Below are 20,657 nucleotides of genomic sequence, written 5' to 3'. Positions count from 1 at the left end.
GTTAATTTTGTCAAGGATACCATTCACAATTATTTGAGTACTTTCTCGTTCTTCAAGAATAGCTTGTTTATGAACATTTTTTTCAAACATTTCTAATTTTAAATGCTTTGATGGAGTGCTTAGTTTGATATATTTTTCATCTACATGTGTGTGGTTGCAGCTGTTATTACCAGATGCATGTTTGTTGAGTGTGAGGTTTGTTTTTCATTCAGAGTATCCAATAGCTGCTCAGATTAACTTTTGATCATACTTGCCAGCAAGCTTAATCACTAGAATTTTTGTCAAAAACAACTCCTGCAAAACATAGAATGTAAAGCAAACTATTTTGAAAATATGGAAGATTATACATAGACTTTGTAAGAAAATTTACATGTAAAAACTGAAACACTTGCATTGGTTGTATATGTAAGTATGAGAAGTTACTATTTTTTGTGATGCAAATGTTGTACTATATGGCTAAGTTGTGTACTCTGAATAATTTGGGTTTTTTAATGCTAACACTTGTTTCATTTTCAGTATAAAAATATTTGGAATAAAGTCATATCCTGGAGCTAGGCTGTCTTTTTCTAGATCTGTAGTCTCATTCATTTTTTGATTCATAGACCCCTAAAAATTTTTCAGTGAAGGTTTGGACCTGATGTGATTAATTTAAAACTAATGACATCAGGTTATTTTCTTTTAGAGAGCTTTAGAAGTATCTCAGATACCCTTGGGCACTCCTATATTAGCAGCTGATAAAGAGTTTTGTAGAGAAAAGCTTGGTTTGGGGATAGAGAAGGAGAGAGGTTAACCAAAGAAGAACGCACCTCAGAAGGAATGTCATGCAGTCTAATTTTGCTTCGTTTCAGTGGGGGAACCTTGACTAAATATAGATGCTAAGATTTTTCATCTTGGTAAATTTTCTTTGAGTCTTGTGTCTGTATAGAGAGGTCCCTTCTGTACTTTGATAGCTTTAGGAGTATATGCTGCTGTGCATCCCCTCCTAGGCTGCACGGCTATTAATATGCTAAGGTTCTCCCGTAGCTGCTGTAATAGCAGAAATGCAGTACTTGAGAGACAGAGCGTTAGTCTTTCTTGTTTCCCACCAAAACCTCTGGAATTACTATTGCCAAGGTCATATTGCAGAGGGAGACAATTAATCTTTAAGAAACTGCCTCCTCTCTCAGTTGGCCCTTAAAATCTTATCAGTGGAGCAAATGCTAATGCTGCAGGACATGCTATGGCTGTTACCATGTTCCTTCAGATACCGGCTTCTATCCCAGAACTTCTGAGAAGTGATGCCCTGTTACTTGTGATCACAGAAAACACTTGAATGAACCAGTTCCTTTCCGCAACTATTGAATGCAGAAAATGTTTCTGGAAACACTAGAGGTCTAGCTTTATCGATTCCAAATAGTCTGCCAAAACACAGGTAAATTAATGACTTGCCAAAATACAGACACACAATTTTCTACCAGTTTCTGATTGCTGACAGCTGTGCATGGAAAAGGGTGCATAGATTTTTATTTTTTTCTTTTTCTGATATGTTCATATGGAACCTCCCGTAATGAATGCTAGCAGGTAAAAAGAAATCTTACTTTTTCTAGTTAAAACCTGTCACTTGTCTTGTTACAAAAGTACGGACACTTAACCAGTATTCAGGGAGACAACCAGGCAGTAAGGTACACAATGAGAATATTACAAAAATCGCAGTGTTTCTGTAATTGGTGTGGAGCAAGGTACACAGACAAGGCTCCTCCTGAAGATTTAAATTTCTTACCAGGAAAATAACTATAATACAGTATAATGTAAAACTGTTTTCATTCCTGGTATGGCTGTTTCTGAGTGCCAAGTCTTGAGCTTTTTTAGCTGTCACCCTCATTCTTCTGCAAATAGCACAATCTAGTTAATATTTTCCACTCAGAATCCACATGCTTAGTGGCTTGGACAGTTTCAGATAAACGCTGCCAGACAATGACAAGAAAATGGCTAAGTAGTAGTAAACACATACCTACTTAAAAAGGCGATGGTTCCACAGGTCAGACAATGATTCAGATCAAAATACGCTACAAATATTAAGGCATGCGTTCTCTAAGCAGGCAGATGGTTATGGTACTATGATTGTTGTTTAAAAGAATAATGTATCTTCATTTGCAACTAGTAAGCCATTTGTGGGTGCTTTAAAAAACACATTGATAAAAAGCTGCAGGAGCAACTGAAATACAGAATCTGTTACAGTGCAGCAGATGGGGCGCAATTTCATGTTATCAGTTTTCACAGCTCTGATTAACTTCAGTTGGAGTTCAGTGTCTGAGTCTTCTAAAAATAAAATCCTGAATGTTCCGATTACAGTGGAAGTGTGTAAGACAATATTAAAAAGTGGCTTTGATGTCCTAGTTACAAGTGTGTGCATCCTGGCTCTTTATTTCAGACAAACTGTATGTAAAGACATTCAGGAAAAAGCAAATGGAAAGACAGATGATATGGCAAGCATATTCTATAATTCTGTCCATACGCTAACTCCAAGCAAAGAAAAATGAAGCGTCTTGTGCTTGTTATAAAAAAAGGAAGGCTTATGCTTATGCTTTTGTTCATGTTTAGCAAAGTTTATTTTCAGGAAGAATAAATGGAATAGTAGTGCGAAATTTTGCATCAGTACTGTAATTATGTTTATCGTCCTGTTTTCCTGTAAATGTGGCTTTGGGGATCCAGTTTCTTGGCAGAAAGCACTGTGACTGTAGCCTCAGTTCTCTAGAAGGTTTATATAAGTGAATCAGAGAGAGCACCAAAGAGCTATTAGTGCTATGGTATTTCTTAAAAGTCACCTTGATGCTTTAATTTCAGACAGTTTGGCCTCAAACAACGGTCTTCTGGGTTAGAGATTACAGAGAGATGGATAGCAATTTTCAGAGTTGCAGCAAGTGCATTTCTGTTTGTACATTGCTAAGATGCTGGAAAAATGTGGTGTGTTGAGTAGATAATTTTTCTTTTCAGAAGATTGTATCCAAATGTTAGAGGTGATTTGTGGTAAATTCTCATCAAGGAAAAAATGCAAGTTAGGAAGTAAACGGATGAAAAATTGTGTCTACGTTTCTTTGTGTCATCAAATAGTGCCAGAAATGTTATTTCTAGATGGTATTTTTTGGTTTGTGCAGCCAAAAAGCTATTTTTTGCTTTGTGCATGTACTATACCCAAGGGTGCTGTAGTGTCACTAAGTAATTTCATATATGATGTTAACATGCTGGTTCTAAAACTACAAAATGTGTATTTCAAGGAGAGGTTGCAATTTATAACAACTTTAAACTTACTCTCGTGCCTTTCTGTGCACTATAAAGACATGACCATAATTTTAGAAGAGGAACCGAAACTTGCTTTCAGGCCGTGAATACAGAAATACTGCTCTGTAACAACTGTGGGTCAACTTTTGCATTTCTATGGCCTGTGCAGTCTTACTGATGTCATCTCTGTACCAATTTATTCATTACTGAGTAGAAAGTTCAAGTGGCATAGCAGAAATAACCAGGATGCTGAATTATTGATGTCTTTACATTCAGGCTACTGACTGAATTTATTATTGTCAATTCTGTACTGTCAAATGCCATTCTTTGCATGATGAATTCAGACCCAAAATGGAATGGAGGTTTATTTAGTGAATGTTGCTTTACAGTTCTGAAGTACAGAAACAGTGCTCTGGAAGAGGCCTTTTCGCCTGACCTGCTTTTCTGTCAACTTGGCGCTCTTCCCCCTGTTCCCTGTGGCAGTTCATTATATATGAGCCAATTATATATGGACAACAGAGAGGCTGGTTGCCTCTCCAGTACAAGCATCTTGCTTGGGGCCTAACTGGCTGTAACGTGTTCTATTCTAGGGATTTGGCAGGTACATGCGTTTACACAGCACTATGTATACATGTCATTTTGAATGCTGAATGTGAAGAGGCAAAATTTGGCCATGCCATTGTACAGTTGGCTTCCTCTCCCTCAATTATACAAACATTACTCTCTCCAATGTCATTCTCTTAGTTATGTTGGCAGAGATCATAGCTCTAGACTGCAGGTGACCAGTACAACTAGAATATATCCTGGAGAATGACTAGAACATATCCTGGAGAACCACAGGACAAGTGTTTCTGCTTGAAAACAACTCCGATGGTAAAATCACACACGTGAGCTGCGCTGTTTTGTTTGCCAGACTCTTTGCAATCTGATGACATCTTACAGCATCTCCCTTGGTGTTGTCATGGGCCTTCTTGGGCGGAAAAAACCCCCACAACTTTTTTTGAAAAAAGTTTTTTAATGGGCAGACTACCTAGAGTTTTAATCAAATTTGAAGACCTAAGGGAGGTCCCTACACAGCTAGCTAAGCAGCAGGTCTCTCACCAAGGATCCTCACTTGGTGTCAGACTTAGAAAGAGCCGGGGTCAGTGAGATGGAAATGGTAGAAAGGAGGACCTCGGGCAGTGTAGCTCAGTTCAGTCTGAGCTAGGGTTGTATGGTGGTGCAAATGCACGTGGACTGCACGTGTCTCAGCGCGCAGCATCTAAGTGTCAATTTTGCTGAAACTGTGGACTTCCACCTTGCAATTAATGTCGTTTTGGGCAGACTGCAGTGAAGCCTCAGCATTATAGTGCATGTGACATGCATTGCCACAAGACACCGAGTATTGGTCCTTTTCTGCACAAATTATGAAGCTAAACAGAATCATAGCAAAAAGGATGAAGATATGCAGACAAATCTGTCTTTAAACTTTTTTATTTTTGTACTTTGTGATGTTTGTATGTCTGAAGCATTACTGTTTGTACTGCACATATGTGAAGACATTTTACTAGCTATGATATCTGATGGTTCAGGACTAGAGAAATGCTAGCTCGACATTGGCCCCTAGGTTGAAATTGGCTTTAAGTTTATGCAGGTATATTTTGACACTGGATTAGAAGATGGTGGCACTTACCAGATGGCTAATTAAAGCACAGAAAATAGTGAGAGTCTCAGAGTGGCGTAGAAGGACCTAGCTATTGCGTTTCAGTGTATGTGGCCGTTTTTTCTCCTCTTGAGGTCTCCTCCTAAATCCAAAGTAGTACAGAGTAGTATTAAAGTTGTCTTTAAATACAAAAGGGAGGTTCCCTGTTGGAGACAACCTGGTGAAAATACAAATTTCCCTTTATATGTGAACGATGGAGGTACCATGCTGCCAGGATGGCATATGTGGGAATTGCTGCTGGAACCTGACAGACTTGCAGGGGAGATTAGTTCAGCGTTTTCCAGGCTAGAGGACAGGGTAGGTTTGAATGATTTAGAGCTAGTCTTAAATCCTGACATCCATGGTTGAGGAATCTGACCCCTGCAGTCTTGTCAATGGACTCTGGAATTACTGAAGGGGTGTATTTGTTCCCAGGAATCTGCAGAAACGTGTGATGTGGAACAGAAGTTCTGTCCTCTCCTCTCTGGCAGGCTGCTCAGCTGCCTGGATATGTTTTTTTCCCCCTTCAGCTGAACATTTTTTCATTTAAATTAGGGTTGTAAAAGTTCTGGGATTATGTGCAGGCTGTCTGCATTGGAAACTTTTTCTCCATTGCTTCAGAACTGCTGCAGACCTACATTGTGATGACAGTTTGTGGGCTCATTTTATTTATTAGTACAACACTGACCTGGAGGAGAGAAAGTGAGAGGGGATTCTGTAATTCATGACATACTTGACATCCTATTTTAAAAAGTTGATAAATTGATCTTTAGATTATTTTGTATCCTTAATTGGCGGCGTCACTCTTGGAGACTGGCTGGCATGTGTGGTACTTTGGGTGTTGCCTAGCTTTTGTGTATGAGACCTGCAGAAGGGCAGACCTGTCCATTTTAAACTATAGCTTTTAACAGATAAATTCTCCACTGTACCTGGATAAAGCTGCAGTAACCAACGCTGTCTTGTGGTTTCTGTTGGCCAAACATTTTTGAAAGATTATATAAAGATTATATCTGGAATTATTTTGCTGTTAAAGCTAAAATGACACACTTTCTTCCCTTATATGTTTCATCATTCCCTCTATTTTAAGTCAGATGATTCATCTCTGCATTACTGCTTCTGCATTTCCATTGCCTTAATTGGGTCTTTTGGAGTTATGGTCTATATGGAATTGACAAATGCTATTTCTAACAACATACAGATTTGTCCCCTTCCTTCCTCCCTTCATCCCTTCCTTCCTTCTTCCCTTCCTTCCTTCCTTCCTTCCTTCCTTCCTTCCTTCCCTCCCTCCCTCTTCTCTGCTTTCCCTGATTCCCTCTCGTCACCTTCCTTAGTCCCAGGTGGTTTCTTTCTTCTTGCCGTTACTGCACCACAGCTTTTCAGGGAGTGAGCTGGAGGGTTTTGCTCTCTGCTGCTAAAATGTGACTTTTTTTCTTTAGCCATGAGTTAGTTCAGAGGAGAGTTCTCATGACTTTTCATGCAGTTTTAAGTTACAGCCAGGTATCTACAAAAACCCTTGCAGGCAAAGGATGTCAGGATATGTCCTGGACCACCACATTGCTGTGTATTTCAGACACTATGTCTGCAGTTATTGCTACTCATTTTTTAGCAGCAGGTCCCAGCACACAGAGGGTGACGTGGTTGGTTTTCATCCCACTCTGACTTTTTCCCACCAAGGTGTACCTTCAGCCACCAAGAACAGCCTTCCACCCGAGTGCGTACCAACACAGGGACAGCAGTTGCTTCTGTGTACAGTGATTAAAAACTGGGCTCAACCTAATTGCATCTCCATATGTCAGTTGGGTGCATCTGGTGGTTATGGAGAGGCAGATGCAAGTGTTGTAGTTATCCATGGTTTAACAGATTAGTGCTTGCCACCTAAGCTGAAAAATCTGTCTGAAAATGTGTTTTTAACCAGTGGTGAACAAAATAAAATACCACTAAGAATGGTGAACATCAAAGTATTTAATATTTAAAAATGCCATCTATGATGCCAAGTTGTTAATAGATTTGTGTTCAAAGATGATGTATGCGTTTGCATTTTAAAGAAAGCATTTGAAAATGAAGTAATTTGTCATTACTACTTACACAGAACTCTCTGTTTGGGATTTTAAAATTCTGAAGTTAAAGAGGGCTATTACAATCATGGAATACACCTCTGCATGTAAATAGTCCACAAAGCCCTTCATTAACCCTGCACTGAATTTATAGCTTCTGGTAGAGCTTTGCCTTTTCTGCTTGCTTGAAAGACTTGAACCTTTCAAAATCATCTCCTCTCCAATTAAAAAAAACATTAGGAAAGCAAGGAGCATTTTCGCTGAAAATGTTTTAAGCAAAAAAGGTAATTAATGTTATAGCAAAACCCTGACAAGTTTCCAGGACTGGAACCCATAACTTCAAGAAAGAAGAAAAAGGCAGGGTTATTTTAACAGCGAGGATTATTAACCACCGGAAAAATTTGCTGAGGGTTATGGTGGCTTCCCTGTCATCAAGACCAGGTTCCTGTCCCGAGGTTGTGCCACAGCCCGTGCATATGCCCAGTGCATTCCCGCAGGTGTGGTGGTGTGTCCGGAGCCCGTGGGAGAGCTTCAGCAGGGAGCTGGCCCTCACAGGTCTTCTTGAAGCTCTGAATGGGGCAGCCTTAAGAGTAATGTTGAGTAGCCACAGCAAAAGTCTTAATTCCTGCTAAACTGCATACTGATTGTTGCCCCTTCATAGCTACAGATTTCAGTGAACTGAAGAGATTTGTTTGTGGTTTTTGATCTACTGAAATTTCTGGACATCTGCTTAGCTTCAAGTATGGGTTCATTGGAGTAAAACCCAGGCGAAACTTTGCATTGTGTCACTAACGGATGACCTAAAAATAATAAATTCAGGGCATTCTCTCAAGATACAGCAATCATTTCCTGTTGCCTGGCAATACCTCTGGCACTGAATACAGAGCTGGGAATTTATTTTATGATGCTGTGCAGAAAAATTTGTTTACAGTTTTGCACTGTGATTCCCCCAAGAGGAAGAACCCATGGCTCATACAGAGAGCGCAAACGTTAATGACACCTACTTTTCATCTTGGCAAATGTATGACCAAATTTCTGTTCCTCTTTCTATATTTCCATACATATTTACTGAAAGACACCGTTGTGTTTTTTCAAATTCATCCCACTTATTTTCAGTGGGGATTAGCTTGAACTTACTCTAAATAGCTTATTATAGCATAATTTAAATTTTAGGGGTTTTTTAAGTATCCTTTTTTAATAATCCTGTCTTCACATGGCATGCAAAAATCTTTTCCCTTTTCTTTAAGGAGACTAAGAATTTTTCTGTTGTATCTCTAGATGACATTTTATATACCCATACAGTGAGCATGATTTGGTTTAAAGGGAACCTCATACACCCACAATGTCCTGCACTTGATAGAAGAATGTGGACACCCTAATTTCGTAGTATGCTTCAGGCAAGTAAGGGATAAGTTTTTCCTATGACCTGGGATACACCCAGTGTATGCCTTCAGTCTGCATTTTGGGGGGGATGCATTAACACTGGAAATAGGCTTGTATGAACTGACTCCGTGAAGAAGGTCATGAAATAAATCATGCAGAGCCGTTCCGATGACAGCCACGGTGGACCTATTGCACATTTAGAAAAGAAATGCATGCTAAAATCAACAGTTTCAAATAGTTTGAGTTTCTTCTTGCTGTTGGTATTTTAACATGTGGTCAATCCCTCTGATAACAGTAAGCCCCCCAATCTCCTATTATGGTAAATTCTATTAGAGTGGATCCTGCTGTTGATGGGATAGCTAATCAAAATTAAGCTTAGCTGGTGATGAGCTCAACTGAGTGAGTGAGATTTTGTTCTTGTTTTTCTTTGTTTACATGGTAACTGTCTCTTTCCTTTTCCCATACAAATAAATGTCATGTAGCATAGCTGAGATGTGCTGCCTTTTATTTGCCAGAAGAAGCTGCTAATAATTGAATCACTTGAACACTGAAATTTAGAAGCAAGACTTTTCAACGGGAAAAAAAATTAATATGCTACAAGACAAACTTTGTGGCATGTCAAGACAACCCTGTCACACCTACCTCCTAAAAATAATGAATTCTTTTATTCCTATGGGAAAGGTGATGAAGTTGTCCAAATCATCAACATTGACTGTTCGAGTCACAGATCTTTTTGCACCATCTCAATGGTTTTAAACATAACATCAGCAGCAGCTTGTTTTCATAGTACAGGAAAATAATTCAGACACCAAACTGATCCTAAGTCAAATACTTTTTTAAGAGAACAGATTTTGAACTGATGCTTAAACACACAAAACCAAAATAGGTTTCATTTGTTTTCATAGCAGCTAATTGCATAATGTGATTTAGTGTGAATGCAGAGAGCTGGAAAGAATAAACAAGTTAATAAGGTGCTATGGGACTTGTCTTTATGGTGCTCATGTAAAGACTTGTTAAGGATAAAAGGTTAAACTAAACTGATAGATAAAAGCTTCTAGAGGGTGTTTACAACATCCAGCTCAAGCATCCAGTGAGCAGAGAGCCATTTCCCTCCTCACTGATTGTACACAGATGCCAGAGACTGCAATGGAAGCCACTGTTTCTACTTCTTTTTCTTCTCCTTTGTCTCATCTACCTGTGCCAGAACTGGTCCTTCCTTGTCACGATTGCTTTCTGTATAAATTGCGATGCTTGAAGAGTGTAATAATCATGGTTGAAAAATGGGTTTTGTAAGAACAAGTTTCAACAGGCCAATAGTTCCATCATTTTTAATTTAAATATTAACAGTGTTGAATCAAATAGAATTCCTCTTGCAATGGTTGTATCTTTGTACACATGTGTATATACACATATATATGTGTGCCTGTACCTGTATGTATCTGTTTATATATACATGTGCATATGTTTCTGTGTGAATATAAACATACATGTGTATAAAAATAAATGTATATAATGGCAGAGACATAATAAGAAAAAAACTAAGCAAAACATTCATCTGCATTTACTATTCAGACTGATAGAAATGTAAAAGGGGAAAGACAGAAGAGGACCTAAAAGTAAATTAGATTAAAAAGACCTTTCTGCTTGGATAATTATTAGTGCTGTTTGTAGGAATGCAGAAAAGATTCTCATAAGTGGACATTGAGTTATGTGCATAACCCTTACCCTTTTGGGAAAACGGTCCTCCCAAATTTATTTTTAGACAACTCCAGATTGAAAATCAGCCCATTTTGTCAGGGACTAGGTAGTTGCATAACGTAGGCACATGACTCCTCAAAATTCAGATGTTTGCTTTTAAAAAAAGAAGCTAGACCTTCCATTTTTGTACTTGGCACAGCAAAAGGAAAGGGAGTACCAACCAGTATTGTTGGAATTTGCCTTTGCCTCCTCTTGATCTTATCTCCCTTGGAGATACGGTGTTTCAGCAGCATCTTAAAGGCAAAAATATTCTGACTATTCCCTTTCTCTGCCCCACAGACCAGAGAATTACACTGAGCCCATTTTTCCGGGTCTGCATCACCCTTGTGCCAAATGAAACTCTAGGTTATTTGCTGAGGTTTTGGCTGCTTTCTGTCACTCACTGCCAGTCTTCAGAGTGCCAAACTGCCCCAGCCATGCCATTTTTGACTTGGAAATATTGCTTTAGTTGTTGACCATATGATAAATGCTTTCTTACTGGACCCTTTTTACCATAAAGATATACTTGTTACCATGAGGATACTTTTCTGTGTCCTTCCACAGCATGAGGTTTCCACCTTGCTGGTAAGAAAACGTGCTCACCACATCCTGGAGGAAGCATCAAATTCCAGCACTTGACATCAGGGTGATTTTCTCAGACTGATGATTAAGGGTCTACCCATCTGCTGCTGTTTATAAGCCCTCAGGGCTCATCATGTGAGCTTTTCCAGTGCCTAAAGTTGTGTTAACTATTCTTGTCCTTCTTGCTTCTGGAAATACAAGGTCTGTCAAAACCAGATCTTTAGCAAGCAGGGAATGACGTTGCCCTTCAATGTTTTTCCTCTTAGGTGCATGATTGCTTAGAATCAGGGGCATATAGGCAAAGCATTCATTTACTCTTGTCATCAGCTAAGCTTTTGCTTTCTTAAATCCATTGCAGCTAAGGCATGGAAGTTTTGTAGACTGTCCTAAAGCCTTTTCTGACTTTGCCAGTGGGCCCTGGTCCATCCATCCTATCAGATCTCTGAGAAGAAAAGAACAGTGAACTAAATGAAAATGTGCTAGATGCAATCCTATTTCATTTGCCTCCCACTTTTTAAGAAGTGCACTACATTCTCATATCTCTCATTAAACTGATGTAACTGATGCACATAATTATATCAGCAGTACTACCTTTTGGAGGAGACTGACACACCCTTGACTCACCTTTCAATGAGAATTTGAGGCATTAGATCAGTTCATGAGCTCCATCTCTCAAGTAGGACAATATTCAGTAGTTTTTAGAATATAGAAATTGCAAAAATTAAGAGTGATGGAATATGCGTGCTGATATTTATACTTTGAATGGGAAATGAATGTTAATCATGATAACAATCATGTTCTCATTATCCTTCAGTGGTAGCATTATCATTATTATATCTATAAACTGAAGGCCCTATCATTTTCAGCAGCAAATAACAAAGAAAATACTCCCTGCCCCACAGCACTTGCAATCCAAATATCACAAAGGACAGGGTTATGTGCATCCTTAACCAAAGCCAGATGTTTGATTTCAAGGAGGGAATTAAAATCTATTTTCACTAGGGAATTTTTCTCATGCGGAAGGTCAGCATGGGAGAAAGCACGCAGGAAGTTTCCCTACTGGCATTTGTGCTAATTAAGGGTGCAGAACAGATTCAGTAAATAACCCACTGTTTTCACAAGCCAATAAACATTTTGAAAAACATCTCCTTTTGAGCTTTAAATACCAACTCTCAATATCTGGCAAAATGTGATTATTTTTTTTTTTTTTAGTTAAATAAAAAGAGATCATTTTAGCTGGGGTTTTTGTGGTCTGAAAACTGGAAGGAGAGAAAAATCAAGAAAATTCTTTTCCTCCTATTTTACAGTGCATGACCACATACTTCTCTTCACCTTAGAATGCCAAAACCTGGTGTGAAGTCTCTTTGCGCTCCAAACATCGAACCTCCTTGCCAGGCATGTCTCTTTTTTCCTGATTATGTTTGCAAAGAAGGTGATCGATTGCTTCTTTTATAGATTACCAAGCCAGTGGTGCAATATAATCTTTATTCCAAACTAAGCATTTAGATTTCTACATCCCCTTTCAGCACTATGGTATCATAGAGAAACAGCCACTGTTTGTGTCAGCAGTTGATGCTGTTAGGAGGTAGGAATGATTTTCTTCTCCTGAGTACCTGGAGAAGCAGACGGTGCTATCTAACTGAGGCAGGGGCTGCATGTGGGAGAGGGTGTAGAAAAAGCAGCAGTTTTCCTGGCATCAGAAGTGGAAATACCAGTGCTGAGAAACTCTGCTGAGCGTGATTCTTCCCCAGTATAATGTAAAACTCATGCTCCAAGGATGGAGGCTTCCTTCTGGCTGCACAGTCCTGCAAAGTGCCCCTCTTGCGAGAGACCTGTAGGCTAATACTAGACTTCCACTCTTCCATTACTTAATTCATGGGTACTGATGGAATAATTTCTGCTAGTGTGCTGGAAAACACTCTGCAAGCTGGAGCTGTGCTCTCCTCTGTTGAAGCAAAAGCTTGAACTCAACAGATGCTTCAGATGACAGAAGTCACTTGGTGGGTGAAACCATGGTGAATGTATACTTGTAAAAATGCAGAGTCAGAGTAGGATGCTAACAGCCTCCTGCTGAGTAATTCCGAGGGTGGTTTAGCCCTGTAGTGCCTTCTGGGCAAGTCTGAATATTTGTTCAGACTTGGCTTGGTTCTGACAGACACCTGGTGCAGGGGTTCTTACAAGTAGTTTGTAGTCTTTATTTGGGGGAAGGGTGTGAGCAAGGGCGTGGAAAACCCATAGATCCTTTGATTTTAATCACACTGATGATTTACTATCAATCTCAAAACAGAAATAATTTCAAAACAACAGTTACACTTTACAGCAGGCCAGGATTTTCTTTAAAAAAAGGGAAGAAAAAAGAAAAGCATTTCCTCACTGTATACAGTGAGATCTCTGAAACTACTGGTGAATTTTCTGTTTGTTCAGATTCCCTCAGAGACACAGATTTGGGTTCATAACTTGTCTGGTCATTACATTTTGGCAGAAAGATTAAAACTCTTATTCTTTTTCTTGCAGTCCAAGCTTCCCTTTACCCCAAACTTGACTCCGTATTTTTTTTAATCATTTGGTGTTTTAGTCATTTGGTGTTTTTCTGCCCACTTAAAAAACTCCCTGCCTCCTTTGTACTTAGTAATCCAGTGTTTGTCGGGGTTGATCACAATTACTGGTATTAATGGGGAGAAAAAAAAGAAACAATACACCTCCCCAAAACAACTTACTGCATTCCTCCTTCTAAACAAATCTATTCAAGTGTTTGTATCTTCTAACCAGGTTAAAATGTGCTGGTTTTTTGCAAACCTTTCCTGAAATCCTTACTCAGTATTCACATAGTAGGAGCGGGGTGCCATCACTTGCCTTGTCTGTGTAGTAGGTTCCCTTAGTCCAGTGTTTCTGCTTTGAAAGGCTTCTCTTCCTTCATGAGCTTCTGTGCTTTCAATTGAGCTGGCTCAGGAACACACCAAAACAATTTTCCTTCAGGTCCTTCAAAGTGAGAAGCTTCCTATAGGCATTTAAATCTAATGCATCAGTGAAAGATCTTATATAAATTGTGAAACATTTTCTGGGGTTTGGGCTATAGATTAGCATCTGCAACAATTTAGAAAGATCTCTCATCAGAAAGGTGTACTTGGGGGTGTGTGTATATCTCTGTATCTCTTAGCTGGAAGTAAGGGCCAAATCTTATGCTGACTAACAGCGAAAAGCAGATTGTATTTTTGGTTGGTTTATTTTGTGCTTCAAATCTGCTTAACAGAGGCAGGTTTTTCATGTGTATGCAAGAGGCGGATTCACAAGGCGACTTGCCAGTTGCATACACAGTCCTTTGTCCTTCCCATCCGTATTCTGGCTGTATGTTGGATGGGTTTAGGAGGAATAAGAAATGAGGAGTCATCCTTCTTCCAAGAGGAGCAGCAGGGGCCTTCAGTCAAAAATGGTTTACAGGCAGCGGCACTGGCACAAACCAGTGAAGCCTGGCCGCATTCGTGGGCTGGTCACTGGTGTTTGCAAGACATTGCCATTCTTGAGCACTGTGGTATCGGCTCAGCATGGAGGTGGGAGACCGGTGTCAGTGCTGTGTTCCCAGCCCTTTTCTGCGGGGAGCCGATGGTCCAGCCAGCCAGCCAGAGCGGGGGCTCCGGTCCCATCACCAAGTGCTGATACAGGCCAGGCATGATACTCTTTGCTGAATGGGACCTTCAGGTGGACTTGGCCCTCGTACCCCATGGGGGGATGCTGAGCCAGAGAGCCACTTTCCAAGTAAGCCTTCATAGCAAAGGGCAATACCCGCTGCCCAGACTGCTTTCTTTCAAAAACACCTGGCTTGAGAGTTAAAAGCAAGAAGCACACTACAAAATGTCTTAGATGGGATTTACTTCCCTGCAGCGCTGCTAAATCATGTATGAGGTGTGATCAACAGTCTCATCTGGTACCAAATTCGGTGTTGGGAACGGGACCGTGCCATCAAATCACTGGAGCAAACAAGAGCTTCTCTGTGCTGAGATTGCACAACCGGCGCTCGCTTGGAGGAGCAAGGCCAGGCAGAGGTTCAGCATGACCTCCGCCTGACTCATATTTTTTCCTCCTGTTACCATTAAGAACTTTTTCCTCATGAGTCACTTTAAAACAGTTTGTGTGTGTTCAGGGAAAAAACAAAACCCGAAGATTTTCCTGAGGAGCAGTTTGTTGGTGAGACAGAAGAAATCACTGAGTACAGTCAGGGGCGGTTCTGCCTGCACAGTTGAGCTAATTAACTCCTGGGGCTTTAAGTGAATGGTTTTTTACTCTCATTTGTATATATGTCCTTTCATCTTGAATGCATTTTTCTCTGAAACACATCAGCAAAATGAGCAAGTGTTATTATTCCACTGTTTGGATATGTGTCTGAAGCTCAGGGAAAGAAGGACCCCTTCAAAAAATCACAAGTTTAGCTGTTGTCCATGCTAACATAGGCCTAGCATATGCAGGCAAACCAGTGCTTTTTCTGTTCTACTTTTTTCTCAGGTAACATAAGCAAAAGCGTATTTACAGTGTTGTAGCTGTGGCTTTCACGAGGTCTGAAATACTAGCCTTTCTGCCCCCCCATGACTTCATTGCAGTGGCACATTTGACCTGCGTGACTTGCTTGTGGCTGCACAAGAGCTCCGTGGCAGGGGCAGGGACTTCAAGTCCCTGGAATTGCAGACCAGCATTTTAACTCTGAGAAATGAATAGTTAAAGTTTCTGAGAAGTTCAGTTCTCTGTAGGGAGCAGACATTAAGGTGTCCATTATATGTATTGATTTTCAGAAGCTGGAATAAGTTTGTATCCTGATGGCAGGAGTGATTTATTTTGTTTTGCCTTTAGCTGCAAAAAGGTTACTTCTGGCCAAGTCAGCCTGTTCCTCTCTTCTAACACCTTTTGGCCTTGCTGACCTATTTAAGCCAGTTTTGACAGATCAGCTGCAGGCTCAAAGGCAATTAAGTTTCTGCAGGCTTTGCAAAGATCAGGAGTGGAGAAGAGGAAAGAAACCTTAGCAATGCCCCACCAAGGGAAAGACTGGTTTGAGCTCAGCCCTATACCAAATGTCTGAAATATCACAGCAGGGGCAGTTTTTAAGACTGCCCTGATGGTGAGAAAAAAATCACTGGGAGTCACGGGCACTAGGGGATGCAGTCATGGGGGAGAAATCAGATGGAAATCGGGTCTCATCTGAACTTCTTGTCAACTTCATTGGCAGCTAGCAGCATGGTCTTGCCTTTGCGTTCCTGACCTGGATCAGTTTATTTCCACTGTGAGATCCTCAGGACTGGTGGCACCTCCATCCATTCCCACAGTCTGCTGTGGCCATAGTCTGGGCTTTCTCAGACTGACAGTCTGTAATCAAATTGAAATGGTGGGGGTCTGGAAGAGGTATCTGGCAGAAACTTACTGACAGCTGATCATGAGAGGTCAGGTTAAATGATTTAATGTTTCTCAAGCTTTAGGTCCTATACATCTATGGGAAGGCTTGCTGGCTTCTGGAGCACAGAACGGCTTTTGTTAGATTCCCATGGAGCCCAAATGCGTAGTCCTGTTTCCTGCATGCAAACCAGTCTGTCTTGAAATGTCACGACCATTTTGGGCATCTGAAATAGTGATTACTTCATAGACAAAATAATGCAAAGCAAAAAGAAATGTTCCAGCAACTGAAGTTTGTGTGTCAAACTCCTAGCCAAAAGAACATCAGGATCTTCTAAGTGACTAAAAAAAAAAGTGAATCCATCTAAAGAAATAAATGGCTAAAAAGTATGATGAGAAAGCTTGCTGTCAGTCACGATATTCCAATTACTGATAGTACAGTCTAGAAGAGTCAAATCCCACCTCTAAAAATCTGCTTCTTGATCCTGAAAAATTATCTATGAATGGATTTTGACATAGCTTTTATTGGCACAGCCCTTCTTTGTATAAATTGCATACTTTAGGTCAATTCAGACATTACAAATGTAACTGCAGAAAATACAAACAACAGAGCCAGGAGAACTGATCAGCTCCAGGTGACTGGGCCAGGAAGACTGATGAGTTCCTTCCAGAGCGGAGTCCAGCTCACTACCAGCACCACACAGCCAGGGCTTTTATTCCACTAACATCTCCTTCTCCGTTCCTCTCTCCATTGACCTTCCTCACCACCAAAGCAAGAGTGAGCAAATTTTCTACTGGGGTCCTAAGATAACACCTAGTTGAAAGGAATAAGGGAAAAAAGACCAAAAATTTATCTATAAAATACATCAATGGTTACTAAAAATATAATTATATGTAATCAGCCATGCATGTACAGGTGGTCATTTTTCCAAAATGATCAATAAGTCTATCTGGTTTCCCTGCAGGAGACTGTATTGACTTGTGCTGAGTAAGTGCAACTCATTACAGCAACTGCAGTAATATGAAGAGCGCATCCTACTGCCTGGGATGCAGGGCATCATCTTCAACTTACTGCAGTTAACTCAGTGCAATAGTATGTCTGGGAGATGTGAAAATGGTTGTACAGGACATGGGATGCATACTTAATTGCCTGAGTGGTCTCTTCCAGTATCTGCATTGCTAAAAAGTAGGTTGCTGTGTGCCTAAAAGATTGTAACTGAAGAAATAATGCAGATATGAATCAGAACCTCAAAGAATTTGCAAATTACAAGGTAAATCCTTAAATACACATGACTTCTGTAACCATTTCTTGTTTAGATTAAACACCCACTGACTTGACTTTTGTTTGAAAAGGGGTTCTACATATTCTGTATTTAGGAACCGTTTCATTCACTACTGCAATAAAATTGCAACTCACTGTTAGTTGCCTCACCCTGAACGTAAGCCCGGTGCAGCTGCCAGCCATAAGACTGAGCTGTAAATGTGCAAAGTTTTATCCCTGTTTTTTCATAGTCCTAAAGATGAGTGTGTATACTTAAGTCTTTTGGAATGGGGATGTTAGTCCTTTACTGCAATTTGGAGGATCATACTTCAGTCACAGAAGTCCTCAGTGGTGAAGATGATGGCTTTCGTTTTATAGCTAACTCTGGAAAGCAGCAACTGTTTAAGACATACAGCAACCCTATCCAGCAATTTAGGATTGTAAGATGCAATCCAATCCAGATGCCAGTCTGGCATTACCTACATTTGAATTTGGCCAGGACATACGCTTCTTACAGAAGGTGCCAAGTAATTTCTAAGGGCTAAAGATCTTTTTTTGTGAGTGCTAGCTGAAAAATTTCAATCAAGGTATTTTTTCCAGAAAATTTAGATGGTTGAAAAAAAATAGATCACGAAGAGAAATATTTCTATTTGCAAATTGCATTTCACTGACTCAAGTCCTCTTTTCTATTTATTTATTTATTACTGGGGGGTTTAAGTCAGATGGCATCGTTTTTACAGCCTATAGCCAGGGTCTCCCTGTTGCCTCCCTGTGCTGACAGGAGATGGTGTACCTGGGGGATACAGCCTGACTAGATATCCTGGTGTGTGCAGGAGAAGGGGTGCTAAGGCACACGTTCTGCTTAGACACAGCAGAAAGGTTTCCAAACCAAAATATATTTTGTTTTTTGTTTTTTTGTTGAAATGTTCTCCACTACCCATTTTCCCATTTTCTACAAAAACATTTTTCAGTTGAAGTCTGGGCAAGCCTTAATTTTCCTTTTCTTCTTCTTCTTCTTCTTTTTTTTTTCCCTGATGAGCTTGATATTTTATTTTCCAAGCCAGAAAAATGGCTCACAAGTGCCTCGACACTACCCGGAGCTCTGGCTCTGCCCTCTGCCAGAGGATCTGAACCACCCTGCGACTCCCCTGTTGGCCCCGCATGTTCTCCAGGGCCCCAGCTCTCCTACCTTGTGAGTGCCAACATGGTGATTGCCTGGCAGTGTTTTACAGAAGCAGTATTACTGATTTTCTGGACATACACAAATGAGAGTTTGTGCTTCCAGCTCCCTTACATCTGGCTCTTTTGTCCACGTGAAATTGTCTACAATATTGTAACATGTATTTAAGTGCTGGTCTGAACATATTGCCTCAGCTCCAAGAACTGTACCTGTGATTTTCCATACTTTAGTGTCAGCTCCTTGTAAAATATCATACTGTGTTTGCTCCTTTTCTTTGCATGAGCCAAGTGATATTGCACTGAAGTTATTGTCCTGCATTGTAAAGCTGCAGGCACGTCTGTCTTGGGAACATGCCTTCATGATTTGCACAATGAAAAGAAAGGGATTTTGGTTTCTCAAATCTCCTGATTCATGCCCTGCCTAGTAAGGGTCTTGTTTGCCTAGCATTGCTCTGGTTTATGTGATGCTGAAATTGCAATGAAATGAGGAGCACAATGAAAGCAGCTAGTGAAACAGCTTAAATTCAGGAAAAAACATTGACATAGACATTTGCTTATACTCTTAGGTTTTTTTCAAGGTACAGAATTAAAGACCTACAAAATGGTATCACTTGATGTGTGGACAGAAACAAAATTCAGGATACATATACCTGACATTCAAGGTATGTAAATCTGGCTCCTAGCTGTCAGGTATTCAAGGTGTGAGAGGGAATAAGTGCTCAGAAGGATAAACATGGACTAAACCAGCAATTTTGAAATGCCTTTTTCTCTGAGTCAGGCTGGTGGGAAGCCAAGCTGAGCAGGCAGAAGATGCAGGTTCCCCAGGGAGAGTGCAAAGGAGAGAGAACTGGCAAAATTCCCACTGGAGCTTCTTTGTTTCTGTTGCCAGTAGTTATCACCCACCTGCAAAAGGTAAAAAAAAACAGAGCACCTTTTCCCCTAATCCAAAAGCCTACATGTAAGGACGATCAAGCTCTACCACCTTGGAAACCAAGCGGTAAGGGCGGCTTATCCAGGATGGGCGATACAATGGCCAGAATCACTCTTTTTTTTGTTCTCATCCTCTGGGCAGCCACACAGCAGGGAAGGGGAAATGAAATTACAGGTGAGTGATGCAAACTTGGTCAGAGGACCACGGTTTTTATGTAGGACAGCTTAGTTTGGATGTGGGATATCTCTTTATTTGAAATAAAGCAGCCAAGGCGGCCACTCTCCAGAGAACTGGCAATGTCTCAGGGACCCTTTAAGAATCCTCTGTTGATAATTTAACAAAGAAAATCTAACCAAACCAAAATACAACCTTTGTCCCCAACTCTTCATCCCTAGGCAAAAGCCTTGTCATTTCCTTTGTGCCAGAAATGAATGAATAGGATTTCTGCTTTGTGTTCGGTAATGTGCAAATTTTGATGAAAATTGTCTTTAAAATAAGCTTTTGGAGGAATGTAGTAATGTACCTGGCAAATTCCTAGAGATGCATAAAATTAAGCTGTAGAAGACATGTTTAACTTTCATCTATGGTATGGGCTGTAATTTGGAAAAAGCCTAACCCAATTGCTCAGATGTAACTGCTAAATTAAATCCTAATTTGCTCTTAATTCCTGGTTTGATTTATTTAGATGAGAAAAGATTGTGATTTTTGGCTGCTTTTTGTTGCATTTTTTTACTTAAGTGGTTTTGCAAGTCTCAGTTAAAATACAAACTATATTTCTTAAAGCCTTGAAGACTTTTCTATTATTCTGTCAAAGTCACAGCTGAAAAAGAGTTTTCTACAGATTGGGGGTCAGCAGAACCCCCATTCTAGTGCCATTTAAAGTCAATGGTGTTGACTTTAAAAAGAATTTGGAATACCCAGAAAAATTGAGCCCTTAATCCATTTTTCTTCATGTTTCAGAGCCTTTGCCTTTTAAAGCTGAGTTTGAATCTGCCCTCTGTGAACCTGTTCCAACAGATTACTTTTAAGGTTACGTCAAGACAAGAAAGGAGCTTGTCTTTGGCTCTTGCTGTTCTCCAGCGAGAAAAGATTTTGCAGATCCCAGCTCACAGTGGCTTTTCTGACACTTGAGCAGTGAAGTTTCCAGAATTGCAGCTAAGTCTGTGGCATAAATGCTATCAAGCATTTTTTATTGCTGATTTTTTGATCATGCTCTCA

This window comes from Harpia harpyja, chromosome 8 (assembly GCF_026419915.1).
Source record: "Harpia harpyja isolate bHarHar1 chromosome 8, bHarHar1 primary haplotype, whole genome shotgun sequence".
Taxonomy (NCBI): domain Eukaryota; kingdom Metazoa; phylum Chordata; class Aves; order Accipitriformes; family Accipitridae; genus Harpia; species Harpia harpyja.
Note: the sequence above shows the minus strand (reverse complement) of the source record.